The sequence below is a fragment of the Bison bison genome, unplaced genomic scaffold (assembly GCF_000754665.1).
Source record: "Bison bison bison isolate TAMUID 2011002044 unplaced genomic scaffold, Bison_UMD1.0 scf7180017863888, whole genome shotgun sequence".
Taxonomy (NCBI): domain Eukaryota; kingdom Metazoa; phylum Chordata; class Mammalia; order Artiodactyla; family Bovidae; genus Bison; species Bison bison.
In genome coordinates, this window is record NW_011494460.1 from 38,919 (window position 1) to 49,687 (window position 10,769).

Here is a 10,769-nt window from a genome sequence, read left to right on the forward strand (position 1 = left end):
CATTTAGGCAGACATGAATAAAGTGAAAGGGCACTGAGCATATTCAAGTGAATGTTCCAGGCAAAGGGAGCATCCACAGAAAAGTAGAAAGTGACAAGGAAGGGTATAGAGATGAAAGGCTGCTGAGGACTAAATTATGTGGAGCCAGTTGGCTATGATAAGGAGGCTGGATTTGCTTCTGGGAGGATAGAAAGCCACTGAAGGTTTTTGAGTTGAAGATTGACACGGTCACGTTTTTAGTTTTTAAGGATGATTCTAGATGCTGTATAGAGAATCTACTATGAAGAGGCAGAGGCGGAGAACAAGAGTTGAAGCAGAGAGAAAAATATTAGAAGATAATTTTTATATTCACATTACTACACACATACATGGGTGCTCATGTCACTAGATCATGGGTTTATTAATACATAATGTCATAAATTATATTTCCATATTTATATTATAATGATTATGTAAATCACATATATACCACAATATATTATTTTATAATGATACAAATAAAACATCCTTACTTACCAAGAGTATCAGTAAATCAAACATATTTTATATATTTTCATACAGAGTTAGATCCAACAGGACCTGCCAGTGGATTTTCTATGAGAGGTGAGAGAAGAAAAGGCTTGTGGAAGACTCTTAAGTTCTGGCTTGAGCAACAATATGAGCAATGATGCCATTTACTGAGATGGCAAAAAAAAAAAAAAAAAGGGGAAGGTTTGGGAAGCAGGGCTGAGAATCAAAAGTTTTATTTTGGACATACTAAGTTTGGGATGAATGTGGATGAGATGTCAAGTAAGCAGCGAGATATCAAGGTTTGGATAAAGTGGTCAGAAAAGTCAGGGTTGGAAATACAAATTTAGAGGTATCATGTGCAGTAAGCCACAGGAGTAGATGTGCTGATACAAGAAGTGGAAAAAGAAGAAAAGAATTACGATGATTGAGCTACAAAGTACCCAAACATTTGCAAGTCATGAGAAGGAGAAACCAGCAAAGGAGATATTGATTAAGAGAAGAGGAGAGTGGCATCGTGGTAGCAGAGCGGTCTACTACATGAAGTGCTGCTAAGAAGAAGTCATAAGAACTAAAGAACTGCTCCTTGGATTTAACAAACTGTTCTTCTTGGAACACTGTTCCAGATGGCCACATTGCTGTCAATCTCTTCAGGTCTTTACCCAAAAGTTACCTTCTTGATGATGTTGGCAATGGCCACACTATCAGTAATGTCAACCCACTCTCCCACTTACTTGTGTCCCCTTACTCAGCTTTCTTTCTTTTCCTTAGCACTTTTTCACTGTGTAAAAGACTAGACGTTTTACTTATTGTCCATTTTCTTCCTTAGAATGTTAAAGAACAAGCAATAGACACAAAATAGAGTCACTTATGCCAAGCCCCAGGCCACCAAACTGAGACTTTACTTAATTACAGTTTCAGCTCTCCCAGAAATAAAATCTCAAACCCACTCCATCAGGAACAGGCTGATTAGCACTAGGTAGGTAATCTGCCTGATAGACTCCTGCCATCCCCTAAAGGCAAGTAACCTTGCAATAACCCACCCACTTTTCACCTAGGATAACTTCCTTGTTCCCATTCCCTTCTGCTGATAAAAGTCTTTCATCTTGTACAGCTCCTGGGAGCTCCCTGGCTTCCAAGGTGGCTCAGCAGTTAAGAATCTACCTACCGATGCAGGAGACATGGGTTTGATCCCTGGGTAGTGAAGATCCCCTAAAGGAGGAGATGGCAACCCACTCCAATATTCTTGCCTGGAAAATCCCACAGACAGAGGAGCCTGGTGGGCTATAGTCCATAGGATCACAAAAGAATCGGACACAACTTAGGGACTAAGCATTTTTTGGAGCTCCTTTCTATCTACTAGATTAGCTGTTGCCCAAATAAAATAAAAATAAAATCAATTTTTTGTTTAAATAAGTGCTTAAAATTTTTAACATGGGTAGTTTGTCTTTCAACAAGAATAAATTCATTAGGAAAGACAGGAATTTCTGTCTTTTTTATTCATTGCTGTTTCCTTAGACATAGAATAGTGCCTGGTATTCAACTGACACTAAGCACTTAGTAAATATTGATTGAATGAATGAACAAATCCATCAGTTACTACATCAGATCTAGGAGCTCTACAAATTTGGCCTTCTTTCCTTTCTTTTCAAATCAAAGCTTACCTTTGGGCACGGACCTATCTTCCTTTAGTGAAAAGCAAATACATAAAGGAAGAGATACTTGCATATTTCTTGAAAATGTTGAAAGACTAGCTTGTTAAAAGTTTACCAGATACTATGTAAACCATTGTATAGACTTGATAATGAAAGGATGTATAAGGCAGGGTGGCTACTCTCAAGGGACATTCAGTATGATGGTGAATGAAGACTTTGTAAACAGAAAAGCTATGAACAATATTGCCGTAAGTACAAACACAGGTAAAACCAATGAAAAAATGAAAGTGAAAGTCGCTCAGTCGTGGCTGACTCTGTGAGACCCCATAGACTATACAGTTCATGGAATTCTCCAGGCCAGAATACTGGAGTGGGTAGCCTTTCCCTTCTCCAGGATCCCAACCCAGTGATCAAACCCAGGTCTCCCACATTGCACGCAGATTCTTTACCAGCTGAGCCACAGGGAAGCCCATGAATACTGGAGTGGGTAGCCTAGCCCTTCTCCAGAGGATCTTCCTGACCCTTCGCTTTTATTAAGCTTCTGTGGGTTTTACCTGTTTTTGTACTGTGTCTCCAGACAGCTGGAGAATTGGGTCAGACTCAACCTGTGCATCATGGGGAGCACAATGCCAGAAAAAGTATGAGACTTAAGTCATCTGTTCACTGAATATTCATTGACATCTCAGCACCATATTAGACACCAGGGATACAATAAGCAAAAGAAACACAGCCACTTCCCTTAAAGAATTTGATCTAGCAGGGGTTATGATCTATCTGTGTGAAGGCAGTGCTTCAAAGAAGCATCTGTTAAAATGCTTTAAAGGTCCTCAGTCAACCAATTCTAAGTAGCTGAATTACACATCTCACCAGCCTACACTGAAAAAGCAGATGCGATGGTCTGATGAATGGTTCTTAGTGAAAATATCCAAGCACACCTCATCGCTGGCCCAGTAGTTACAGAAGAGGTACAAGGTTTTATTTGAGCAAAGGGGGACAACGGAGCTATATACATTTTTTTTTTTTTAAGAAATGCATTTAGCTTTGGCATTTCAAACTGAGACGTGGCGCTGGAAGGCTAGAGGCTGGGATGAAAAACTTGTAAATTACAACATTTCAGTATTTTTTTTTTAGGTTTTCAGATAATTTATTTCTAAGTACTGGCCACTTTCTGTATGATATTCCATTGCACTTGCCAATTTCCAAACTGAAAAGATTCCAAGGAACCCAATGCCCTGGCTTACAGCAGGAGAAGGGAAAACAAATTAATTTTCAAGGGTTAATGCTACAAATTCTTATAAAACAGTTGGAAGTCAAATGCAAATAAGTATTTATATGGTTGTGTAATTTTTATTAATAATTTTATACTTATAGTATAAACTTTTTATAAGTATAAATGTCTATACATTAGTCGGGGAAAAAACTTCAGGCAATCATGCTTCCCTCAGGGAAGACCACCATTACATCAGACCATTTCTCAAATCTTTCTAAGCTGCCATGGCCTTTCATTAACAGAGCCCATGGAGAGAGAAACTTACTTCTCAGATTTAACAAGGTTTCTGAGTCTGAAGAGTGTTTATAAGGAAGCTGACCAATTAATCAGGAACCATGCAAGGTTTTCAATATTTTCTAATGATTAAAGTTAGAATTCTCTCTTTTTAAAAATGGCATCTAGTAATCTATTTCTAATAAAAAATTTAGAAGAATACACAGAAATGTGTGCAACTGTTGTCCAAGAAAAGAGTAATATGACATTGACTTTCATGACTATTAAGAAAATATAATCCTTCCCTCCACACCTCCAGCACAAATTCTTAAAATATCAAAGCATAATCCTCATTTAATTCTGTCAATAACATATTGGAGGAAAAAGCATTTAGGTAAATAAATGGAGAGATTCCCGGGGTCAAGTGTGTTTGCAGTGCAGCAGTAATAACAGATGTGTTGAACAGTGCTGACAAGCCAAGGGGTGGAGACAAAGGAGATAATTTAGGGGTGGGAGGGGTAAAGAAACCACTTCAGAGAAGGCTACGGCATCGCTGATCTCATAACTATTTTTTACACAACTCACTAGTATTGTTTTCCTGTCCAGGCTGTAAGCTATACTCCTCCTCTCATGCTATTGCTGCTGCTGCTGCTGCTAAGTCGCTTCAGTCGTGTCCAACTCTGTGCAACCCCATAGACAGCAGCCCACCAGGCTCCCCCGTCCCTGGGATTCTCCAGGCAAGAATACTTGAGTGGGTTGCCATTTCTTTCCAAAGCATGAAAGTGAAAAGTGCAAGTCAAGTCACTCAGTCGTGTCCAACTCCTAGCAACCCCATGGACTGCCGCCTACCAGGCTCCTCCGTCCATGGGATTTCCAGGCAAGAGTACTGGAGTGGGTTGCCATAGCTTTCTCCGCCTCCTCTCATGAGAAAAGTACAGATGCATAAAACTAAGTTGGCAGGATATGTTTTGTAAAAAAAGCCACTTCGGAGGTTCCCATCTATTTCTTTCTCTCCACACCTACAAAGGCAACTATGTCTATGATTTCCATATATGACATTCCTTCTGGCCATGGGGAATGTGCTCAACCACATAGAGAAAAAACTGGGCGTGCAGTCAACACCCACAGAAGTGCTTCTCAACAAATGATGGATGAGGAGTCCAGAGAAATATACCCAGCTTTCTTCCTCCCAGGTTTTGATAGCTCTGAGGCATGATGTATCTATTCCACTTCTGCAGGCCCAAGTCCATCGCCAAATCTGGTGAGTGAGTTGATAACACCCCATTTAGTGTCTTCTTCCCCTTCCCCCACTCTTCCAGGTGTGTTTCTTGGGATCACCTCCCAAACGAACCACTCTGCATGTAAATCACTATCTCTGGGTTTATTCTGAGATAACCCAATCTGAAATACATGGCAGAATTTATGCTTCCACTGTACACAGGTTTTCTTTCTTTATTTTAATTGAAGGATAATTGCTTTACAATATTATGTGGGTTTCAGCCATATCAACATGAATCAGTCATAGGTATACATGTGTCCAGAGAAGGCAATGGCACCCCACTCCAGTACTCTTGCCTGGAAAATACCATGGACGGAGGGGCCTGGTGGGCTGCAGTCCATGGGGTCACTAAGAGTCAGACATGACTGAGCGACTTCACTTTCACTTTTCACTTTCATGCAATGGAGAAGGAAATGGCAACCCACTCCAGTGTTCTTGCCTGGAGAATCCCAGGGACGGGGGAGCCTGGTGGGCTGCTGTCTATGGGGTCGCACAGAGTTGGACACGACTGAAGCGACTTAGCAGCAGCAGCATACATGTGTCCCCTCCCTCTTGAACCTCCCTCCCACCTCCCACCCCATCCCACTCCTCTAGGTTGTTACAGAGCACCGGACTTGAGCTCCCTGCAAATTCCCACTGGCTATCTAATTTTACATATGGTAACATATATGTTTCAATGCTACTCTCTCACACAGGTTTTTAAGTGTGGGTCAGAGTTCACATTATAAGTATATAAACAGGTTAGACTCTGAGAAGCTTTTAATTAGCCCATGTGTTGGGCAATCAGAAGTTATACTGGGACTTCATATAACTTTCTCCCCGTGAGGGATTAAGAGCCAAGAGGATTGCTCTCCTCCTTTAAAAAAATTAAATTTATGTGTGAAAATAAGTTGTTGGGTTTTTTTCCACATTGGACAACAGCCAGAGCAAGACTATGACCCGTAAGAGAAGAAAAACAAATGAAGTGATCTTTACACTTTCTCCAAGTTATTGCCTAGAGGCAGCTCTAGAGGCACAGGGAAGGAGAAGCCTAAGAAAGTTCCCTAGGGCTTCCCAGGTGGCACAAGTGGTAAAGAATCCACCTGCCTTCCCAGGAGATGCAGGAGACATGGGTTTGATCCCCAGGTCGGGAAGATCCCCTGGAGGAGGAAATGGCAATCCACTCCAGTATTCTTGCCTGGAGGATTCTATGGACAGAGAAGCCTGGTGGTCTATAGTCCAAGAGGTCACAAAGAGTCAGACGTGACTGAGCAACTGAGCACTCAGGCACAGGAAGCTCAGGGTCTCACTGTCTCCTGCAGCAGAGGAGTTCAAGAGGGCTGAGGCAGCCAGAATTCTTGAAGCAGGGTAGCAGAAAGGGGTGAGCTGCAGAGAAAGAGCTTCTGAGATCTGAAGAGAAGGCCTTTTGAGATTTTGCAGGATGCTGATCAACACTCCACACAACCATGGAAAAAATCGTCCTGAGGAAACTCTCAGAGATCAAATCAGATTAAGAGGAGTTTGCCTCTTCATGCACCAGAGAGGAAAAAATTGATAATCCATGGAACTTGGATAGAGTCCTCAGAAAGCTGTCACCTGAGTAATCAGTTAAATTAGCCCTAGATTAAAAGCTGCTGTGGTGGTGGTGGTTTAGTCTCTAAGTTGTGTCTGACTCTTCTGACCCCATGGACTGTAGCCCATCAGGTTCCTCTGTCCACGGGATTTCCTAGGCAAGAACACTGAAGTGGGGTGTCATTTTTCTCCTCAAGGGGATCTTTCCAACCCAGGGATTGAACCTGGGTCTCCTGCACTGCAGGCAGATTTTTTACCAACTGACCCACCAGAGAAGCCCCCAAAGCTGCTGTGGACCTGCCAAAGTAAAGCATAAAAGCAAGATTTGAAAAGGTCAATGTGATCTGAAGTAGCTTAACTGTGCACTAAAACCAAGCCCAACACTTCTATCCCCTTGGCTTTCATGTCTACATCATCAAAGAATAAAACAGCACAAAGTTCAAAGAATTCTACATCCAGTAAAACTTACCAGGTATGTAAAGCAGCAGTGGAAAATATCAGTTAACAGAAACAGACCCAAGAATGGCAGAAAAGGTGACATGAACAGACAAGGACCTTAAAGCAGAACTTGATAAATGGGCTCAAAAGTGAGGAGAAGGTACATACATAATGGGGAGAGAAATGGGAGACATTAAAAGATCCAAATGGAGCTTCTGATTATGAATGTCTGAATGTCTGAAAGGAGAAATTGCAAAGAATGACAAAGACTTCACTGAGCCAGTAGGATTTCACCCACTACATCCCCCTCTGGCCCCAGGCCTCAGGGACTTTGCACTGGCTGATGCCTCTGCCAGGAGTCCAGATTGTGTCTGACTTGCTCCCTCATTCCCTCAGGTCTGTGCTCTGATGTCCCCATCTCTGGGAGGGCCTGTGTGCCTATCCCATTTAAACCCCTATTCTCCAACTTACTTCTCAACCTCCTTCCCTGCTCTATTTTTCTCCATAGAATGCTGTGCTTAGTCACTCAGTTGTGTGACTCTTTGTGACTCCGTGGACCATAACCCACCAGGTTCCTCTGTCCATAAAATTCTCCAGGCAAGAATACTAGAGTGGGTTGCCATTTCCTCCTCCAGGGAATGTTCCTGACCCAGGGATTGAGCCCACGTCTTCTGCGTCTCCTGCACTGCAGACTGATTCTTTACCCACTGAGCCATTGGGGAACCTCTCCATAGAATATCTCACCATATACCTTGCTTCCGCTTGTGGTAAAGAACCCACCCGCCAATGAAGAAGACTGAAGAGACTTGGTTTCCATCCCTGGGTCGGGAAGATTCCGTGGAGAAGAGAATGGCAACCCACTCCAGTATTCTTGCCTGGAGCATCCCACAAACAGAGGAGCCTGGCCAGCCCAGTCCACAGGATCAAAAAGAGTTGGACATGATGGAAGCAACTTAACATGCACTTTAATGTATGTGGTCTTTCTTCTGGCGGGGTTTGGTCAATTTTCCTCACTAAACTATAACCTTCATGAGGGCAGAGACTTTTTTTCCCCTGGGTTCGCTGTCTCCGTAACATGTACTTCAGTTCCTGGCACATCATACGGGGTCAAAGAATATAGGTCAAGTGAATATTTTAGAAAAATAACTCTGGCTCCAATGTACACTGACAGTCTATCACAACACAAAAGAAATAGAAAACAAAGTTTTATAAAAATGTGACACAACATCTTTTGGTATTATACCTTCTGACATCACTATATATCTTCATATTCATAACTGTATGTTCTCAGCATTTCCCTGCTTCTTTTCTCTCTTGTTAATAAGCCAAAGATTATTTTTTCCCCTCCCCTGATCAACACAGAAACCAAAACACTCAAAAGTTCTAACGGAAATGCAAAACAGAAAAATTTGTTAGCAACACAAACTTTTTTTAATTTCCTGCTCTTAAAGATTAGGTGCCACATTAGGAGCCCTAATATAGATGAGTTAAGGCCATATTGGAGAGGAGAGGAGAGGAAAGTTCAGCAGTGACTAACTGAAAAAGAAGGCAGGGCTAAGGTCTCAGGAGTGGGAAGGGAGAACAGGACCATCTGAGGAGCATTAAGAAACATTGAGTGGTCCTACACTGGACACTGAGCCCTTAATGGAGAGATGGACACTTTTTGTGAGTCAGGATGTGAAGAAAAGCTTCACCCTTCAGATAAAGTAGAGCCAGGCAGAGCCAGGTAAGAATTTCCCTATTAGATGAGATTTTTCTTTAAATGAGAAAAAATTATTAATAAAGAGCAGCACTGACTGACGAACCTAGGACTGGAATGCGAACATGATTTTCTTTGCCTATAAACTATTTAATGACACAAGGAATCGCATGCCAAAGACTTGGATAAGAGAAGCGACCTAATCCACTCTAAGAAGAAAAGCACAGTCAAATTCTCATTAAAGTTAGAATTTTTAATAGTTTCTACTACGAGTTCTTCTTTAATAATGAGAATTTCTTACATCTTAGTCATTTGATGACCCTGCATATGCAATTCTAATTATGTCTTAAGACATTCTTTGTAAATTTTATTCCTAGGACCTCTGCCTTTAGAAAAAATGACTTCTTGTATCCTTAGTATTGAAAGAGATCAATCTCAACCTGCCAAAGTCTTGGTTATCAACCTTCAGTGAGCATAGGAATCCATTAGAGGGCTTGTTAAAGACTGAATGTGGGCCCCACTCTCAGAGGTTCTGACTCATAAGCCTGAGATGAGGCCTGAGCATCTGCAGTTTTAACAAACTCCTAGATGATGCTGATGCTGCTGGTCCAGGTACTACAGTTTAAGAGCCACTGACTGAACATTTTAATTAAAGAGTTATAGGCATTTCTGGCTTCCATTATCTGCTTTGTCTCTCATACAACTTACAACGCAAGTTGCTGGCACATGGTGGGCTCTCAGTAGATCTTTGTTGAATGAATGAGATTGGCTTGTTTCTAAAGTCATATGAAAATCATCAAGTATCATTATATCCATATGAATTTTTTACCAGTTATAAAGGCAAACTTCTATTTTATGAACATAGCTTGTAAATGAAATTGACATTATAGAATAAGACTTAGCTTTCTGTGTTATTTACTAAGTTAAGGCTTTTATTCTACACCATAAAAAACACAGGTGTTAAAATACTTTCTTTAATTATCTTGACCTAATGGGAAAGTTGAACTGATAGATAAATCAGTAACTCAAGTCAATGAAAGGCTAAATGATAGCATGGTTTCTGGTATCAACTCAAGTTTCACAGTTCAAAAACCAAAAAAGGAAAGTGGGGTGCAAATACTTAAGACTTCACATCACATACAGCAACATAAGAAACACTGAAAACAAAAAAACCTGGGCTGGATCATCATCAAACATTTGTTGTAAGCTAATGTTTTTGAGCAGATGCCACAATAGGTGGTCAATAATAAGAAGATGCAGTGAAGAATATGTCATATTAAACAGTATTTTTAACTTTTTAGTATTATACTTTGTGAGACACTATTACATTTTGGGGTTATCAAAATAAGAGATTGTCATTTAAAAATGATTTATTTCTAAAAGAGGAAAAAGAAACCAGTAACTATAATGATGACTCAAATAATACTACTCAAAGAATCACATAAACAAGCAAAACACAGAAATTAAAAAAAAAAAAAAACCAACTTCCTATCCTAACACTTAATACCAGGGATCTATTTTCAGCAAAATCACACCATCTGTCTTGTTCATTCAATATTGCTCATTCAAACCTTAATATTTTTTAATCTGGTTCATATTTAATTTGTAAATCTGCTGGCTTTATAGTTATATAAAAACTGTAAACACATAGACGTTATATAGAGTTTTATATGTGTACACATTTGAATAGCTTCCATCACAGCTCAGTCGGTAAAGAATTCGCCTGCAATGCAGAAGTCTGCCTGCATTGCAGGAGACGTGGATTGGATCCCTGGTTAGGAAGATCCCCGGAGAAAGAAATGGCAACCCGCTGCAGTATTCCTGCTTGGGAAATCCCAGATAGAGGAGACTGGTGGGCTACAGTCCATGGGGTCGCAAGAGTCGGACACGACTTAGCAACTAAACTACCACCACACATATGAATAATTTTATTAAAAAATGTTTACTGATGAGAACTTTGATCCTGTAATTGTTTCCATAGGCATTATCCAATGTTATCACTGTCTTCAGCACCTTTCTTATATCCAATCTTGCCTCAAGTCTCTTCCTTTCATTGCAGCCAGAGTGACAGCCGTAAAATATAAATCTTATAATGACCCTTCCCTCTGATACACTTTTCAATGGCTCCCTCTTTTTGTCTGGAAAAACTCTAAGTTC